This window comes from Sparus aurata, chromosome 18 (assembly GCF_900880675.1).
Source record: "Sparus aurata chromosome 18, fSpaAur1.1, whole genome shotgun sequence".
Lineage (NCBI taxonomy): Eukaryota > Metazoa > Chordata > Actinopteri > Spariformes > Sparidae > Sparus > Sparus aurata.
The window spans coordinates 1,080,698-1,100,061 of NC_044204.1; the positions used below are offsets into that span (position 1 = coordinate 1,080,698).

Consider the following 19,364-nt stretch of genomic DNA (forward strand, 5'->3'; position numbering starts at 1 on the left):
TAGACACACATCAGACAGACAGACAGACAGACACACAGGAGACACACATCAGACAGACAGACAGACAGGAGACACACATCAGACAGACAGACGGACAGACAGACAGAGCGACATGTAGACACACACACACAGAGCTGCTTAAGCGTGCTCTCACATGCACACAGACGCACACACACAGTATATTTCCCAACATTTAAACTACATTAAACGATCATTTTTTCACTCATTCAATGTGCGGCTTGATCGGACTCTGTATGCTATAATTCAGTTTTCTAGAATATTAATCTTTCGCGTCGTAAGACGCGAACAGCTGCGAGACACTTCCCATAAGGAATGAATGGGATGAGGTCAAAAAACTCGCAAATCTGCGATGTTTTTCAAACATCTCCTGCTCTGGCATACATTCAGCTAGAAACACCATTCCAGCTTTAAAATGTAGGCACAAGTCCTGAGTATTTAAGTTGTATTTGAACTTTTTTGCTATGATGTGTAGTTTTTGAACTGTGATCCTTGAATGACAGTGAGTGATCTTGGAAAAATTCAGGGTTTTCAATGATTGTGTATGGCGGAATGTTCGTGCAGCAGAGTGGAGAGGGCCAACTGACAGAGTGAGAGAGACTCACAAATTTGCTCAGAAATTTTCTCTTTCCGTGACGATCCTGGCCACAAATTAGGCTCAAGAACAGTGATATTTTCCAGAGTTGTAGCCCCACTTGTCTTCTTTCTCCCAGTGTGTCTACTTTATCGGTAGGATTTACTGTTTTTGAATTATCGACCGCTAACCAACAAGAGTAGCTCTGAAATGCTCCATTTACTCCAATGTAAATCGGGAGGAGGAATCTCAAAACTGCACCCTTTTTTAACTTGCTGCCATTTCCACATTTCTGAAGCTATTCGCGATTTCCCGGCGGGGAATTGTCTAGTATGCTAATATTATGCTCATTTTAAATCCACCACTGCTCACTGGCTTGCTGGTGGCCATGACTTGCTTGTCAGAAAGACGTAGTTGGTGTAGACACTTGTCACTCAAACATGTCTGACCAATGGGGAAGCAACCGCCCACTGCGGGATGTTTGTGTCAAAATAATTCAATCAAAAAAAAAAAAAAAAACGACTTCAAAACTTTTTTCACTTCATTCAAAAAAAAATCACTTCAAATAATTTTTTTTTTTTTTAGGGGGGGATTCAATTTTATTTTTGCATTTGAACAGTTTTTTCTTTGATTGAAAATATTTTTTTTGATTGAAGCAACTTTTTTGGGATTGAATAATTAAGACACAAATGTCCTACCCATAATATGGCCCAAATACAAAAAAGATTACTTCAGTCAAAGAAAACATTTTCAATCAAAAAAAGTGGTCAAATGCAATTTTTTGAGTCTCAAATATTTTTTTGCATTCAAAAACTTTTTTTCTATGATTGAAAAATGTGATTTTTTTATGGAAAATATTTTTTTTTTGTTTGAAGCAACTTCTTTTTTGATTGAATTATAAAGACACAAATGTCCTACCCATAATATGGCCCAAACACAAAACAACATTACTTCAATCAAAAAGTTGCTTCAAACAAAAAACCCTTTACTTCTATCTAAGAAAACATTTTTAATCAAAGAAAAACAGTGTTCAAATGCATTTTTTTGAGTCTCAACCATATTTTTGCATTTAAGAACTTTTTTTCTTTGATTGAAAAGGGTTTTTTTTATTGAAAATATATATTTTGATTGAAGCAAACTTTTTTTGATTGAATAATAAAGACACAAATCTACCTTCATATAATTCCACATAAAAACCCAAAACAGCCCAAAATTAATTTTCTTCATGTAAGACCACGTCTAGGAATGGGCTGCTGCTGCTTCCGACTCACTTTGATGTGACATATTCACACAGGTAATGATGCGCAGCACTGCAGACAGAGCGAGAGAGATGATCATCATCCCCCCCCCATGATGATACATTACTTAGTGGTGTCAACAATAATCGATTCGGCGATGCATCGCAATGCGGGACATGCACGATTCAGCATCGATGCGGCAACGTGCCATAATCGATTATGTCACTGTTTATTTTTTGGCCTTGAGTGGACAATAAAGTTGTGAAGTTTCAATTACTTTCGGGGGCATTTCCGGAGCAACGTTGCAATGACATGCGCAGCCTGTAGCTACATGCTAAGCGGCAGCACTAGCTAGCATAACAACAACAGTAGCCTCTTTCACACTGCCGTTTGCATGCGGGGATCCTGCGCCAATTCTCCGCACCTCCTCTGTGTGAAAGTTTCAGATGAGGAGAGGGGGGAAATCCGCCTCTGGAGGTAGTATCAGGGCCGCATTATTGGTGAGTCGTCCCAGTGTGAACGGATAATCCGGAGGCGCGGAGCAGGAGCGTGTCAGTTGTGCAGTCTGATAACTGCACAGGTCCTTCACTCAACTAAATACAGAGAAATGTCCCACAAAGCAACGTTACAGGACCAAACAAAAGTAACGTAGTAACTGTAACTGTCTTTGGCAACTTATATGAGGAAAACAAATACCACAGCTGTACATGGAGAAGCGTCTGTCCTCCTGTCCTTCCTCCGCCTGTCCTCCCTACTCTTCCTCACATTTTTGCTCAAAAAACAGCGTCTGTCACCGGCAAAAAACTTTAACTCATCGAGTGTTTGTGATGAAAATAAATCACCGCGACCGTCAGCCCTCCGGACCGAGACTTCAGGAAACTTTCCCCCAGAAAACAGCCTCCGTCCCCGCGAGTGACAGAGTCAGACAGTGTCCTGTTTACTGATGGTGATTATGTATAATTATGTAATTTAACGCGAAAAATGTAACTTCGTCACTTTCCAGGATGTTTGGTGGGTCAGGATCTCAATCACACATTACAACAGCATCTATATGATTATAAACTGTCCGCGGGTTTGGATTAACAGAGGGGAACACCTGGGGAAACGGGAGAGTGATAATACACACATAGCAGCCAATAAAATCTGTTGTTCATTATCGGACTGCTTGTATTGCCTCATGACTGATGAAAAGTTTGCCTTGTTGTGTGCAGTAGAATTTTGATGCATCGCAATGCATCGTAGAATTGAATTGAATCGAATCATTACCTGGTGAATCGTAATCGAATGGAATTGTGAGGGCAGTGCCAATGCACACCCCTAACATTACTTAATACCGGCAGGAGCAGGCCACCAAATCATAAAGGAACTATTTCCTCATTCCTATCTGGACCAAACTTCACATGTTTGATGAGAGTCCAGCCCTGAACAAATAGGCCAAGTCATAGTCACAGCGCCACATGTTCCACACAGGAAATGACATTTAACCCCTTCCTGCACTGTCCGAAACACAGACAGTTAAGAGATCGGGCAATAGGGCCGGGTACGCGGCATGCCCCGACAGCAGCACACCCTGACGCGCATGGACTGCGATGGCCCATTCATAGCTGCTTGCAGCTTTAATTCATTGTATTATTACATTTGTGGGAAGTTATTACAATAAAGATTTTCACGTCCCAACAAACGTAATGAATCCCTGCAAACGTGATAGTTATTACATTTGTGCAGTAGGTGATTTGTTAATTTTTAACAGGGGGGATGGCCCAATGGGAGCACCACCCTGCCCCGACACACCTATGCACACCTCCCAAAAAAACATTGTTGCAGGACGCCTTAACCATAACTGTGACATTTCTAATTCCACAACTCCATTTTATCCAGTTATCTTCCTTCTCTCCCTACTACAATTGTCTTTTTTTTATAACTGTATTAAAATAATCAGTAAATACACCTTTAAATTGTATGCATTGGACTGAGTTTATTCAGGCAGGGTTTTCTCAGGTTTCTTACAATACACTACGAGCAGGGTTATTTTAAGTTACATGACCCACATGACCCCTTGGACCCCCCTTTATCGATTTTCGATTTACCAGCAGATTTATAAGGTTTTAAAACCTTATGCCTAAAAAAATGCTTGGGGTAAAAATGACAATTGCCAACATACCATAAGCCACCATGTTCTGAACAGACACACACAACATTTTGATTTTAGAACATTAATAGCAAATGTTTGTTGATCTAGTCATTTTTTCGTTTTTTATACAATCTGGAGCCTGTACAAGGTGTTCTATTTTGAAAATTGACATCTATGCTGTTCCTGTGTCACTGACTTCCTGTTGGCGCGATCTGCTCTGTGTAGCTTGTTGCATCTTCCGTCAAAAATAAACCAGGCAGGGGGGGTGTGACTATACACGAAATGGAGTAGACGTGTTTTTTAGATAGCTCCGCCAGTAGCCGAACTAAAACACATTTTTTCCCACGCTTTACGATTAAATCCCTACACCATGGCTCCTAAACCTGCAACTAAGAAGAAGAAGCTTTCAATGTCTAAAAAGCCGTCGCCATCTGACCTGCTCTCCGTAATCGGCAATCTGAATAAAAACCTAGAGGACAAATTTGTCAGTCTATCAACCCAAATACAAGAGCTCCAGTCAAATGTCACAGAGACCAAGGAGCATAGGCGGAAATCCCAGGGGGGACAGGGGGAACATGTCCCCCCCTCCAGTAAAGCTGTACCCCCCTAGAATAATTTGAGACACAATTAATAATTGTTGAACAATTCAGTAGCATTTATTGAAAGTGCAATGTAAGCGGTGCCCCCCCCCCTTCCCATTCCTAGAAATGGTTGAGTCCACCCCACACTCTTTCCAACGGGTGGAGCTAGCAGCTGCAGCAGCGTGTGGGCTTTGCGGGGTAAGAGGTGTGTATACCACACAGACATAGTTGCATAAGTTACAACAACACACATCCCATTTACAAAAAGTGCCATGTCCAGGCTGTCTACAACATTTATCCTGCATTGTTCAAAAGCCTACTCAATTACAAGTGCTGTTAGGCTAAGTTAAAAGCTACAGACAGTGATAGCCACAGACAGAGAGGAGAGGACAGGACAAGAGCAGTAATAATTATTTTTGTCATTCTAAAAGACTGTCTGGATATAAATGTCAGAATCAGATATTACTGACATTTTAGATTTATTTCCAGTAAGGTTTTGTCCAGTTATCCAGAGTTAATTGTCTTGAAATATGTTCAGTTAACTAGTAGATACTGTATCTACTTTGTTTTTAAAACAGATTTTTTCATTTCTGAGTCAAATGTTGCAGTCTCTGTCTAACAGTGCAACACCGCAAGAGGGAGGGAGAGAGAGAGAGAGAGAGAGAGAGAGGGAGAGAGAGAGAGGGAGAGAGAGAGAGAGAGAGAGAGAGAGAGAGAGAGAGAGAAAATAGCACAATCTGATATCTTTCATCTGGAAAAGGGCAGTTATCTGATTATGAGAAATCTGATAAACATAAATAATAAATAATAATAATAATAATTTCCCAGTCTGGGATCATTAAAGTAATTCTATTCTATTCTAAACTTAGATGTTTGCCTGATAATTAGTTTTACTTATTGCATGTGTACATGTTAATTTGATTTCAATCATTTTGTTTTAAATCTAGACATGTGCAGGTGGACTCAGCCAGCGCCAAGAAAGGTCTTCTGCCTGCCTGTTGGAGAGGTAGAGAGACTAAAGCGTCAAATTGCGGTAAAAGATGCTGTATAAAAGACAGGCTACAACTTTTTTTCCTTGTCCCCCCCTGGAATTATTCTCTAAAATTGTACTGTTTATTGTCCCCCCCCCCCCCCCCCCCCCCCCCCCAACTATGAAATGAGATTTTCGCCCCTGCCAAGGAGGATCTTCACCATCCGTAATCCCGGGACCTCATCCTAAGGTTGGCCAGCGAGAACCATCCCATCCAATACAACAACAAAAAGATGTTCTTTTCTCCAGACCTAACTCAAGAGACTATGCGCCAAAGAAAGCAATTCGACAGGGTCCGGGAGGTGGCTAAAATCCGCTACTGCTTTCTTTATCCCGCCCGCTTCAGGATGATGGTAGATGGCCCTTCCCGTACATTCTCCGAGCCAGCTGATGCCGACCGCTTCCTCGCTTCACACCACGAGTCTCTTTACCAGGACTAGACTGCATCTGAGTGTCCCAGAACTGTAGGACTATCAACCTCCTACTCCACTCCCCGTGAGTGGAGGCCAATTACGGTAATAATGTGTTCCACAATTTAAAGAAGTAAAACAAAGATAATGATAATAAGTGTTGGACAATAAGTGTGAAAGTCGGGAAACTATTTTGCTCCAGTGCCCCAGCAATAACATTCAGATTCAGAATACTATATTAATCCCAGGGGGGAAATTGCTTTTGTTCCAATGCTCCATGCAAAATAGAAATAGAAAATACAGCATGAATGGAAACAAGAGATAAAGATGAAGATATAAATGAAATATTAAAGTAGACAATGAAATAAATAAAATAAAATATCAAAGTTGACATTAAATAAAACAAAATAAAATATTAAGATAGCCATTCAAATAAAATAAAATAAAATATTAAGATAGACATTGAAATAAAAGAAAATGAAATATTAAAGTAGATAATGGAATAAAAGAAAATAAATAACAAAATAGCAGAGTAGACAATCTGTGATATGTACAATATACAATGAAATGGTTGTAGCATTATAAATGAAATAATAATGAGTAGTTATAGTGTTTGTTTTGTTTTATAAATGGTCCAATGAGTCCGATCATCAGAGGGAGAAGTTTTACAGTTTAATGGCCACAGGTAACAATGACTTCCTGTGGCGCTCAGTGGTGCATTTAGGAGCAATCACTTTCTGGCTAAAGGTGCTCCTCTGTTCGACCAGAGCGTTGTGGAGAGGGTGAGAGCCGTACTGCAGTATCGCCCCCACCTTCGACAGCATCCTCCTGTCTAGCACTGCTGTCAAAGAGTCCAGCTCCACCCCCACAACGTCACTGGCCTTCCTGATCAGCTTGTTGAGTCTGTTGGCATCGGCTACTCTCAGTCTGCTGCCCCAGCACACGACAGCAAACAGAATAGCACTGGCCACCAGATGTTAAAGGAGCGGAGCCTCCTCAGAAAATAGAGGCGGCTCTGTCCCTTCTTGTAAATGATTTCAGTGTTCATAGTCCAGTCCAGTTTATTGTCGATGAACACACCCAGATACTTATAGTGTTCAACAATGTCTACGTTATGTTCCAGGATGGAAACTGGGGTCACTGGTGTCCTCGTTCTCCTCAGACTCACTACCAGCTCTTTTGTCTTTGTTGTGTTGAGCTGCAGGTGGTTCAGTCTCTACCATGAGACAAAGTTGTCAACCACAGCCCTGTATTCAGCCTCCTCACACTTGCTGATACATCCAACAACAGCAGAGTCATCAGAAAACTTCTGTAGATAGCAAGACTCTGTCTGGTAGCTGAAGTCCATGGTGTAAAGGGTGAATAGGAAAGGAGAGAGGAAAGTCCCTTATGGGGCCCTGGTGTTGCTGACAATTGTATCAGACACACAGTGCCGCCAGCGTACTGTGGTCGGCCAGTGAGGTAATCCACAATCCAGGACACAAGGGGGGGATCCACCAGCATCGCCGTCAGCTTGTCACCCAGTAGAGCAGGTCTGATGGTATTGAAAGCACTGAAGAAGTCAAAGAACGTGACCCTCACAGTGCTCCCTGGCTTGTCCAGGTGGGCGTAGACACGGTCCAGCAGGTAAATTAGGGCATCCTCAACTCCAATCCGGGGCTGGTAGGTGAACTGAAGGGGATCCAGGTGCGGTCTGACCATAGGCCTGAGCTGCTCCAGGACGAGTCTCTCCAGGGTCTTCATGATATGTGACGTAAGTGCCACCGTTCGGTAGTCTGAGAGACCACTGGACTGCGGCGTCTTTGGCACTGGAACGAGGCAAGACATCTTCCATATCACAGGGACCCTCTGGAGGCTCAGGCTCATGTTGAAGACACGGTGAAGTACTCCACAGAGCTGTTCGGCGCAGGCTCTGAGAACCCGTCGACTGACACCACCAGGGCCTGCAGCCTTACCGGCGTGGAGTTTGCTCAGCTGTCCCCTTACATGTAGCGGTGTAAAGAGTGCAGGTTGAGGAGGGGGAGAGTTGAAGTCCAAAGTGAGAGGAGGGCAGGTAGCATGGGAGCCAGAGGAGATGTGTGGAGTGGGGGATGGGTGTGAGGGGCTCATCAAGTTGGATGAGGTGCTATCAGGAGGAGGAGGGGGGGTCAGAAGTGGTGGTGGCTGGAAACAGTCAGCAGGAGAGCCAGCAGGGGCCTGGGCTTCCTCCACTTTCTCAAGAGGTGTCCCGTCTAGAAAATTAACCAACCAATTATTCAAATGCAGGGAGTTAGCTCTAGTAGTAAACAGCATCCTATAGGACTTCTTCTTGTTCAGTAGAAGTTTGTTAGAGGAGAGCCATTTTTGGGTAGCATCAAAATCAGCCTGTAAACTGTTCTGAGTCTGTGAAATGTCAGGCTTGGAACAGTAAATCACAGTATCGTCTGCATATAATTGAATATGGCAATCCACACAGACTTGGGGAAGATCATTGATGAAGATGGAGAAAAGCAACGGCCCTAAGGCATACCTGTCAACCCTCCCGTTTTTCCCGGGAAATTCCGTTATTTTGATCATCTGTCCCGCCGTCTTCCCGTTTACATATTTTCCCTTAAATCTCCCGTGTTTTCCCTCCGGCCCAGCAGGTGGCAGTACAGTAGTTGTAGCGCCCCAAGTACGCATGGAGATTCGTGAGATTCGGGATTCAAGCGGGATTCGAGTCGTTAATTCCTTAAGTTTCGTTTCATTAAAACCGAAAGTAAACACGGTCGCTACGTGACTGGAGGTCTATTTTTAGAATGGCAATTGAATGAATCGGAGCTACGTTATCAGTTAGTTGTTTAGTCAACACCTGAGAACTCGTCTGAAATGGAGAGTCTCCTGTTGTGTGCTACATGTGTGAAATAACAACTGTAGTCTGGACTTTGTCCGCAGTATATCTGTGTAAACGGCTTCATCCAGCGTCTCTCCCTCCCCTCTGGCACCGTGAGTTACCATGGTTACTGAAACTTTATAATGTTGATCAGTAAGAAGTTTTTGGTTAGTTTGACTGTACAAAATCATGAATGTAGCCTGATTGTAGAGCTCAATGCTGAAATCTTGTATTATAACATATAGAACAAATGTAAAGCCTCAGAGCCTCTTTGATTATTAACAGCATGTTAGTGATGACAGAAAAGTGATAACTCGCCATCAGACTGACAAGGCTGCAAAAGTTGCTGCAGCTCTTCCTCGTTTGCGCTCCCTGACTTTTTGTTTGCAGTTTTGGCACAAACCTCTCGGGTGGGCGGGCCTTTTCAGCAGATCGTCCCCATTGGCTAATTTAGTTGTTGACTGACACAGCTCAGTACCTATGTGTAGATAGCTAGCGCGCTAAATGACCCCGGGTTTAAAACGGAGAGAAGAAGAGATGACGACGATGACAACGACACTGAAGAACAATATATGTATGTCATAACTACTTACACTTCATTAGTTTTTCTTGTTGTGGGTTGTTACTGTTGTTCTTCATTGTCGTCGTCATCTTCTTCTTCTCTCCGTTTTCAAGCTACCTACCCATAGGTACTGAGCTGTGTCAGTCAAAATCTAATTTGCCAATGGGGACGCTCTGCTGAAAAGGCCCGCCCACCCGAGAGGTTTGTGCCAAAACTGCAAACAAAAAGTCAGGGAGCGCAAACAAGACAGAGCTGCAGAGAGACCGCAAAGCTGAGAGTCAGCGCAAAAGTCTGAGCGGAAAGAAACCAGCAGAGGGAACCGTAAACAAAATAATGCATTATTAGAAGAGTAAAAGACCAATATTTTACACTATTTGACAAATTATTTGATTGCAGTTCTAAGTTTTATTTTTGAAATGAGTTTTATGTTCTCTTAAATTCCTGTTTTTGTTTGACATTTAAGAAGTTTTGTTTGTTTCTTTTGGCACAAATCTAATTCCATACATATGTGGCCACTCCTCCTCCTCTAGCACCCCTATCAGCTCTGTACAGAACATAGTTTCCAAGTTTAATTTCATTATCAGAAATATTACTATTCAACCATGTTTCCGAGAGTGTAATTATATTAGGTTTATTATAAGCAAGCCAGGCTCTTAAGAGATAAATTTTCGAAGATAAGCTCCTAATATTCAAATGAATAACATGTAAACCTTTAGTTAAATTAATTATACATGAGATACAAATAAAGAAACCAAATATTCACAGAAGTGCATCAACAAATCATGTTATGGGTATATGAAAAAAGAGGGGCAGGGGGTAAGGGGTAGGGGGCAGGAGAGCAGAGCCTACACACTCACGCGCACGCACGCGCATACGCACACACACACATACACATTCACAAAGTTACACATAGAAATCATGACAAACTAACTTAACAAAAACATAAAGACAAAGCGGAGCTCAGTCTGCAAGTACCAAGGGAAAGTGTGATTGCATAGTTTAATTTAAATTTAAATTCCCCTGAATAATTGGAAATAATATATTGTATCTATCTAATGTTTAACATTCAGAGGTCGTGTTTCATAGGGGAGAAATGAGAAAAGAAAAATAAATAATAATAAAAAATAAATAAGAAAAATGTAATAAAAGGAAAATAATAATAATAATAATAATAATAATAATAATAAATAAGTAAATAAATGTATAAATATAAGCCCACACACATACACACACAAATGACTACACATGCATACACACACGCACACATTATCATATGTATGCTTATACATACACACGTCCACACAGTCATATGCTATATATATGGGTACACCTACACACATAACCTATGTTCAGCATTCATTCACTTCCCATCAAAATAGGCTTTCAGAGTAAACAAATGTAACCAAGGATATCGCCTGTCGTATTCGTGGCATGACTTTACTACAGTCTTTGCGACAGTTCATTGCGTCATCTTGATGCCTTACGTTGTGGTTTACGGCAAACAAACAGAAGAAGAAAAGTAGTTCACTCTGCAGAATAGTTCCACCAGATGCCGCAGAAGTTTCTTAAACAAAGTCAGTTATTAGTCCATGTAAGTAAGTAAGTAAGTAAGCTTTATTTGTACAGCGCCTTTCACAGACCAGGGTCACAAAGCGCTTTAACAACAAAAACAATGCACAGTTAAAAAAGTACATACACATTTAAAACTTAAAAAGCCAAGACAACTCAGTGGCAATCATAGAAGCCCCAAGACAATTAAGCAAAAGCCTGCACAAATAAATAAGTCTTAAGTTGCCTTTTGAAGGAGTCAGCAGACTCTATCGAACGCAGAGAGAGCGGAAGATCGTTCCAAAGCCTGGGAGCAACAGCCTGGAAGGATCTGTCTCCTCTGGTCCGGAAACGAGTGCGGGGAACCATCAGCAGATTCTGATCCACAGACCTCAGAGCCCGAGCTGGGGTGTAAGGCTGGATCAGATCACTGATGTAAGGTGGAGCCTGACCATGTATAGCTCTGAAAGTTAAAACCAGAATTTTAAAATTGATCCTCGAGGAAACTGGCAGCCAATGAAGAGCTTTAAGAATAGGGGATATGTGTGTCCTCCTATTAGAGCGGGTCAGAATTCTTGCTGCAGAGTTTTGCACTAACTGCAGGCGAGACAGCTCCTTCTTGTTCAGACATGAAAACAAACTATTACAATAGTCTAAACGCGAAGACACAAATGCATGAACGATCAGCTCTAAATCATTTTGTGACACCATTTTCCTTAGTTTAGAGATTTTCCTCAGTTGGAAAAAACAGTTTTTAGTCAGTTGTTTGCAGTGTTGCACTAATGACATGTCTTTGTCCAATACAACACCCAGGTTTCTAAGGCTCGGTTTAACAGACTGGCCTAAGTCACCCAAGTACTGGCTCAACCCTGGAATTGAGTCATCAGAGGCAATAACCAGTGTTTCTGTTTTGTCCACATTTAGCTGCAAGGTGTTATCACTTAGCCATTGTTTAATCTCCATCAAGCAATGAACTAAGGAATTTAGCCTCTGGAGCTCAGTTGGCTTAAAAGAGCAGTAAAGCTGAATATCATCAGCAAATATGTGGTACGAAACATCATAAAATCTCTGGATGATTTTTCCCAAGGGGATCAAATATAACAAAAATAATACAGGACCCAAAACAGAACCTTGAGGGACTTCACACAACAGATCCGCTGACTCAGACCTTATTTGATTAGCTGTGACACTAAAGCTACGCCCAGATAGGTATGACGAGAACCAATGTAAAACTGACCCTGACAGTCCTACTTCATCCCTCAGTCTTCTCAGCAGGATCTGGTGGTCGACTGTGTCAAATGCTGAGGACAGATCTAAGAGAACTAGAACAGTGCACTTTCCCGAATCAGCAGACATCATAATGTCACTGGACACTTTCAGTAAGGCTGTCTCCGTAGAGTGATGTTTGCGGAAACCAGACTGAAACTTCTCATGGATGTTATTCTGATCCAGGAATAATGACAGCTGTTCAGAGACCACCTTCTCTAAGATCTTGGACAAGAGTGGGAGCTTTGAAATAGGCCTGAAATTACTGAGGTCAATCGGGTCTAAGCCTGTCTTTTTGAGTAAAGGCTCCACTATGGCATGCTTAAATGCATTGGGAAAAACACCTGAAGAAAGGGAGAGGTTAACCATTTGGGTAACCCAGGGGCCAATTACATCAAACACTTTCACAAAGAGCCTACACGGAAGGACGTCAGATGAGCAAGAGGAGGGTTTCATCTTGGTCACCAGTGCTGAGATATCAGCCAGAGTCACAGACTTAAATGAGGACCACAAGCTGGAGACAGGCTCAATGAGAGCAGGGGTTCCACACAAAAGGGGAGGGATTTGATCCTTGATCATCTTAATTTTGTTAGTGAAAAATCTCAACAATGCATTGCTGTCAGCTTCACAAAAGACAGGGGTAATTGGAGCAGCAGGACAAACAAGAGAATTGATCGTGTCAAACACTTTGGGGTTTTTCTTATTCACTGTTACCAGTTGGCGAATATAGTCAGATCTGGCATTTTCCACCATCTCATTGTATGAGGACACAAGATCCCTGAGATAAAGTCTGTGCACCAGATAGTGACTCAATAAGCATGCTGCCCCATCAATACAAGTCAGTGACAGGAGCAAGAGAAACAGTTCTAAGAAGAAGCGAAGTGAGGAGAATTTATCCCAGGTGGACTTATGGAGAATTCATGGGGATGTCACGCAAGAATGCATCAGCATCATCAGGACTAGCAAACAGTGAGGGTTTACCATCGATAATAACTCTCAACGTGGCAGGATACAAAAGAGAGTATTTGATATCCAGATCACGGAGCTTTTTTTTGATGGGATCAAACTGCTGACGTTTCTGTAGTAACACAGCACTGAAGTCCGGGTAGATGTGGACTCGCACTCCATTGAACGTCAGTTCCTTTTTCACCTGAGCAAGTTGGAGGATCTTCAATTTATCCTGATAATTAAGGAATTTCACCAGGATTGGCCTTGGACCAACTCCGAAATCTTGCCGGCGTGCTGTAGGAGAACGATGAACTCACTCAATGTTTGGTGGAGTTGGAAAGTTGTCCTTACCGAGGAGACGTGGGATCAGCTGGTTCATGAATCCCAGAATGTCCCGGCCCTTAGCTCGCTCAGGAATATGTAAGAAGCGAAGATTTGAGGACCGACTTCGATTCTCGGCGTCTTCCACCTTGTCCTTCAGGTAGGAGTTTTCTTTCTCCAGGGTTTTGACACGTTTTTCCAGGTCAGATATATTGTCCTCATTAGAGCTGACTCTTTGTTCAAGCTCTGAAATTTGATCTCCAAGTGTTGACAGCGATCCATGTATAGTATTTAAACTTGTTTGAATATGATCCATTTTTGAGTCGATTTGGGAGAGCATATCGGATTTCATTTACTGTATAGCGTCCCAGATGGTCTGATTAGAGACCGGTGCTCCTTTATTGACAAAGGACATGACGATCTCACAAATTACGGCAAAAAGCACCCCTTTGATGTGGAGTTTTAGGTCCGTAATACGCTGATCGCAACAGGATAGCAATCAGAGATGACAAAGCAGGAGGTAAAGGTCTTCAAGGCCAAGCAGGACTAATTAATAATGCAGACTGAGGCTCAAGCAGACACTTACGCCAACCCCGTCGCGGCCATCTTGAACATTAGTTAGTTAACCTCAAAACAGCCCTGCAGTGCCTCATAGCAGTCCTCTGACCATATCCTCACTCAGTGCGTTTACATGCACAGCTTAGTCAGATTACAGCCATAGTTCGACTATGCTACTCAATCAGAAAACTGCAATTATCCAAGTATACATGCCGGTGAGAAAATCGGATTATTGGGCCGGAGCATGTCATACCCCGGTACACTAGGTGGTGCTGTAACCATTTCAACTAGTGGTAACAGAACCACCTTCGGCTGACCTCTTTACGTCACCAGCAGCCTCAGCATTCAAGAAAGATGGCGTACGAAGAGCGAGACGAAGCTACATCTTTGTACATTTCGTATATGGTGTACATGATAATTACACAAACTAGATGCACAATGGCGCTCTTGCTTGCCGCCGCCGCCGTCCTTCTACTTCCATCTCACGGCCCCGGGGAAAAATCTCGCGCCTGTGCAGTGCGCAAAATCCGATCCGATCCGACTATCAATTGAATAATCTGGGTGCTTTAATTCGACTATGAGAAATCCGATCCGGCCCGATTTTAGTCAGACTAAGGTGTATACATGCATCTTAAAGATCCGATCATAGTCGGACTAACACAGTAATTCGGTTTTCTTAGTGTCATGTAAACGCACTGACTGTCTTCGTGGTAACAGGCAGCCTCTTCACTAGAGGCACATAGCAGGGGGTGAGAAGTGCCAAGTTGTGGTCTGATCTTCCCAGCGGGGGAAGGGACATGGAGGTGTATGCGTCCTTTGCATTAGCATACACTTCTCCTCTCTGGTTTTACAGGTCACATACTGGGCGAATTTTGGGAGTGTCTTTTTAATGGAGACATGGTTGAAGTCCCCCGAGATCATGATGAGAGCACTATGGTGGGAGACACAGCTTGAATGTCTTCCTCTCCATAAGTCTCCTGTGTTTCGCTCCTTTCCTCCGCCACAGTGATCTTTTCCCTCTGCATCTCCATCTCAAGTTCATCAGGGATATTCTCCATCACTGTAGCCAAGCCAGCCGGCTTCAGCTCTATCAGCTAATCCCTGGAGTAAACAATTCGGTGTTGCTGAGCGACAGTCGAGTGGAAGATAAAAAAAAGCGATTCCACCACAAACGAAACAACAAAAACTCTCCACACAAGCATGTTTAGAGAGGACATAGCCTAATAAATAACTACGTAAAAACTGAAAAAGTAAGATAAAATAAAAAAGGAGAAAAGTTGAAAACAAAGTTAAAGTAAGCAGAAGTGACTGAAACAGGCAGCATACACTGTGGCGCATGCGCACTACTTATCCATAACATACCATTCATCTGTTAATCTCTTATTAAGAATATTTGCTGGGGCTGAAAATTAAAATGAACTGTGTTACCATTAATATTATACTGTCATGCGGAGTTATACTTGGCCAGAGCTGGTCTCCTTAGTTCACTGTGTGTCCTAGACACCCCAAGCTTGTTAATAAGGAAGGATACTACGTTTAGGGTAGTTATTCAGTTATACTGTGGCTGTTAGTTCTTGTAAGTTTTTTGCTATTTTCCCCTTTTTTTTCCTCTTTTTTTTTGGCAACCTGTACATTTTATACGTGTTTTATGATACCACATAAGACACCAGCAACTGATGCACAGTGGGAGGGATATAAGATGGTGAGCTGGAATGTGAGAGGCTTGGGTCATGTAATGACATTCCAAAGTTTCACATTTGAAATCCTTGTCAGCAGACATACTATTTCTGCAAGAAACCAATGTCAAATATACATTTAAAAACAAATTGAAGGTCAGCTGGATAGACCAGATATAACAGGCTATCTTTGGTGCCAAAGCAAGAAGAGTGGCAATTTTGTTCAGGAAAAATGTCCCCTCTATCCATTCATCCACCGTTGCTGACCCTGAAGGGAGGTTCCTAATTGTATCTGGCTCTTAAAACTCTATTCCGATTACACTTGTAAATGTATATGGCCCCAACTTTGACAGCCCACTCTTCTTTCAAAAGGTTTTCAACAGCATACCAAACCTGTGTGATAATGTTGTGATTGGTGGAGATTTTAATTGTAAAATGGATCCTCTCCTGGACAAACAATTTGTTAAAACGCTTCAAAAATCAAACTTAAGCGTACACTTAAAAACATTAATGGAAAGCTTAAATTTAGTAGACATATGGAGGCACCGATCGACAGAGACTACTCCTTTTTCTCCCCAGTCCACAAAGCATATTCTCGAATAGACTACTTCCTGCTAGATTCAAAACTGATGTCAATAGCTGATATAATTATGTACCACCCCATTTTAATATCTGACCACGCCCCACTGTCGATGAGGTTAAAGTTAGGTGAACAAACATCCAAAAAGGCTCATTGGCGATTTAATAATAATAATAACTTTATTTATATAGCACTTTTCAAAAACAAGTTACAAAGTGCTTTACAATAAAACAGATAATATAATGAGTTAAAAATCCAAACAAAGATGAAACATATAAAATAATTTAAATAGTACAACAATACTAACAATTAAGAAAAAGCCATAAGATAAAATTGAGTTTTTAGAAGGGATTTAAAAGAGGATACTGAGTTAGCCTGCCTGAGATCTCTAGGCAGGGAGTTCAATAGCCGAGGGGCATGAAAAGCAAAGGCCCGATCACCTTTAGTGACAAGTCGAGATTTTGGAACCATTAGGCGGCAATCAGGCTCAAAAGTAGTAAGCAGATCACAAATATAGGCAGGAGCCTGACCATTCAAGGCTTTAAAAACAAGCAGTAAAATCTTAAAATCAATTCTAAAACTCACAGGTAACCAGTGAAGGGCAGCAAGGATTGATGTAATGTGGTCATTATGTGTAAGAAAACCACACACAGAAACTATGGGTGAGCAAAAGGTCAAGTTTGTCCCTTTGTCATGGCTGGGCTGCTTCACATATTGGGTCAAACTAAAAGAATCTAAAAGATGCAATGCTACTAAAAGATACAGAATTTCAAATTTACCTAGACAAACACATCTCCCACTTCATTATCGAAAACGGTGAGGTCAGTTATTCCGTCCTATGGGAATCACTGAAGGCAGTTACAAGAGTCCACATGATGTCATTTGTAGTTAATAAGAAAAGAAAAGAAAATAATCGGTTTAGAGAAATAAATCGGGACTTAGAAAACCTTGAAAACTCTTATAAAGCAAACCCCTCTGGTGCAACTCTGGAAGCAATCACCAAGTTGAAATTTGAACATAACACCATATTAACAAAACGTGTTGGCTCCATGCTCTGCAAAACACAACAGAAATACTTTGAATTGGGGGACAAGCCACATAGCCTTTTAGCTAGACGACTAAGGCATACACAAGCTTCCCGCGCTATCCATAAAATCTAATACAATAATGCCAAACTAATAACGTCCCCAGGTGAGATTAACAAATGCTTTGCAAAATTTTACAAAGACTTATAAAAATCTAAATGTTCTGTCACTCCAGAAAGTCTCAATGAATTTCTAACAAAATTGCAGCTTCCAACACTGGATGTTGAAGCAGTACGGGCCCTAGAGGCTGAGATAACCCTAGAGGAGATTACATCTGCTACTATGCAATTCCCAAATAACAAAGCCCCTGGGCCAGACGAGTTTAATGTTAAATTCTATAAATCATACTTGTCAAAAATCGGCCCCTTACTTCTACGGATGTTGAGGCATTCAAAAGAAACCTCTAAACTGCCGAACACACTTTACCAGGCAAACATAGCTGTTATACTGTAAAAAGACAGGGACCCTCTAAATATGTCTTCCTACCGCCCCATATCCCTGCTCCAAATGGAAATGAAGATCCTGAGTAAGGTGATGTCCAAAAGACTGTGTAAGCACATTCACAAACTAATACACCCTGACCAATCAGGCTTTGTACCTGGCCGCCATATTTACTCTAACCTACGCCGTCTCTTCAACATAATGTATCATGACCACAAAGAGGAGTGTGTTATCATCGCTTTGGATGCAGAAAAGCATTCGACCATATAGAATGGGAATTTATGCTATCAACCAATTCGGCTTTGGCAAAAAATGTATAAATTGGATCAATATCATCTATACTCAACCCCAAGCCTCCATTATCACCAATGGTGATCCATCTCAACTCTATATTCACTCCTGCAGGCCCACTCTGTATTGTCCGATCCTAAATTTAGAAGGGCTTGGGCAGAAGAGCTTGGTGCCCAAATCACAGATGATACATGGAAGGCAATTCTACATAAGATACACAACAGTTTCATGAATGCCAGACACCGGCTCATACAATTCAAGACTGTACATAGACTTTACTACACCAAATCAAGGCTCAATGCTATATATCCTGATATTTCCCCCCTGTGCAATAAGTGCAAACAGGACACAGGTACACTATGCCCCAGCCTACACTCTTTCTGGGCTCTCATATTCGACAATATATCAAAGTCCTATAATATACCAATAGTACCAGACCCTCTTCTTGCCATATTTGGGCTATCTGTGAACCCTGCCATAGACAGCGAGTAGAGTGCAGAATGAGATGGCCTGAGCAGTGTGGTTACTGCTCAGGCCATCTCATTCTGCACTCTACTCGCTAAACGCCTCATTCTACAACAATGGAAATCTCAGTCTAGCCCTACATTCCCCCAATGGCTGAGGGAGCTTGGAAATGTAATTCGTATGGAGCGCCTTCGCTACAACCTTGCCCTCAAGGAAAATGTTTTTCTTAAATATCTGGAAACCCCTTCTCATTGCACCCCATTAGCGATCGTTTGACCTGTAGATTTCATGTCCTTGATAGTACGCGATAAGGTCCTACTCATGGTATCTCATATAACTACAGTTGCCAATGTTAGTGGTTTTTTTTTTGTTTTTCTTTGTTTTGTTTGTTTTTTCCTTGCCACAATTATTTCTATTTCCAAGCTTTTTATACCACCTATTGTTATGAGTTCTCTATATTTGTGCTTCGTTTAAACTGGACATCATCTTACTTTGACTCTGTTTTGCACAGAGGCTTGCTTTAGCAAAATACATGGTCCTTGTCCTTGAAAAACCCAATAAACATATTTGAAAAAAAAAAGAATAAATAAACCAGGCAGCCATGTCACAAAGCAGCCGTGCCAGGCTTGACTCCACTGTGCGTCGGAGCTGATCGCGACCGCTTGCGATTTGTAACGCACTATCTGCTACTAGGGGATGGAGAGTGATGGCAGGTTAACAAGGGGGATGCTTATTGGGGACGGCATCCTCCCTCATATCGCCTACTGCATTTGTGGGAAAATTTAAGTGT

The 19,364-nt window shown here is 41.9% G+C and overlaps 1 protein-coding gene across 4 annotated transcripts in view; it reads right to left on the reverse strand.

The window, feature by feature from the left end:
- Nucleotides 1-19,364, reverse strand: part of arap3 (ArfGAP with RhoGAP domain, ankyrin repeat and PH domain 3) — a 163,307-nt gene that overhangs the window by 99,946 nt on the left and 43,997 nt on the right. The window lies entirely within an intron of this gene.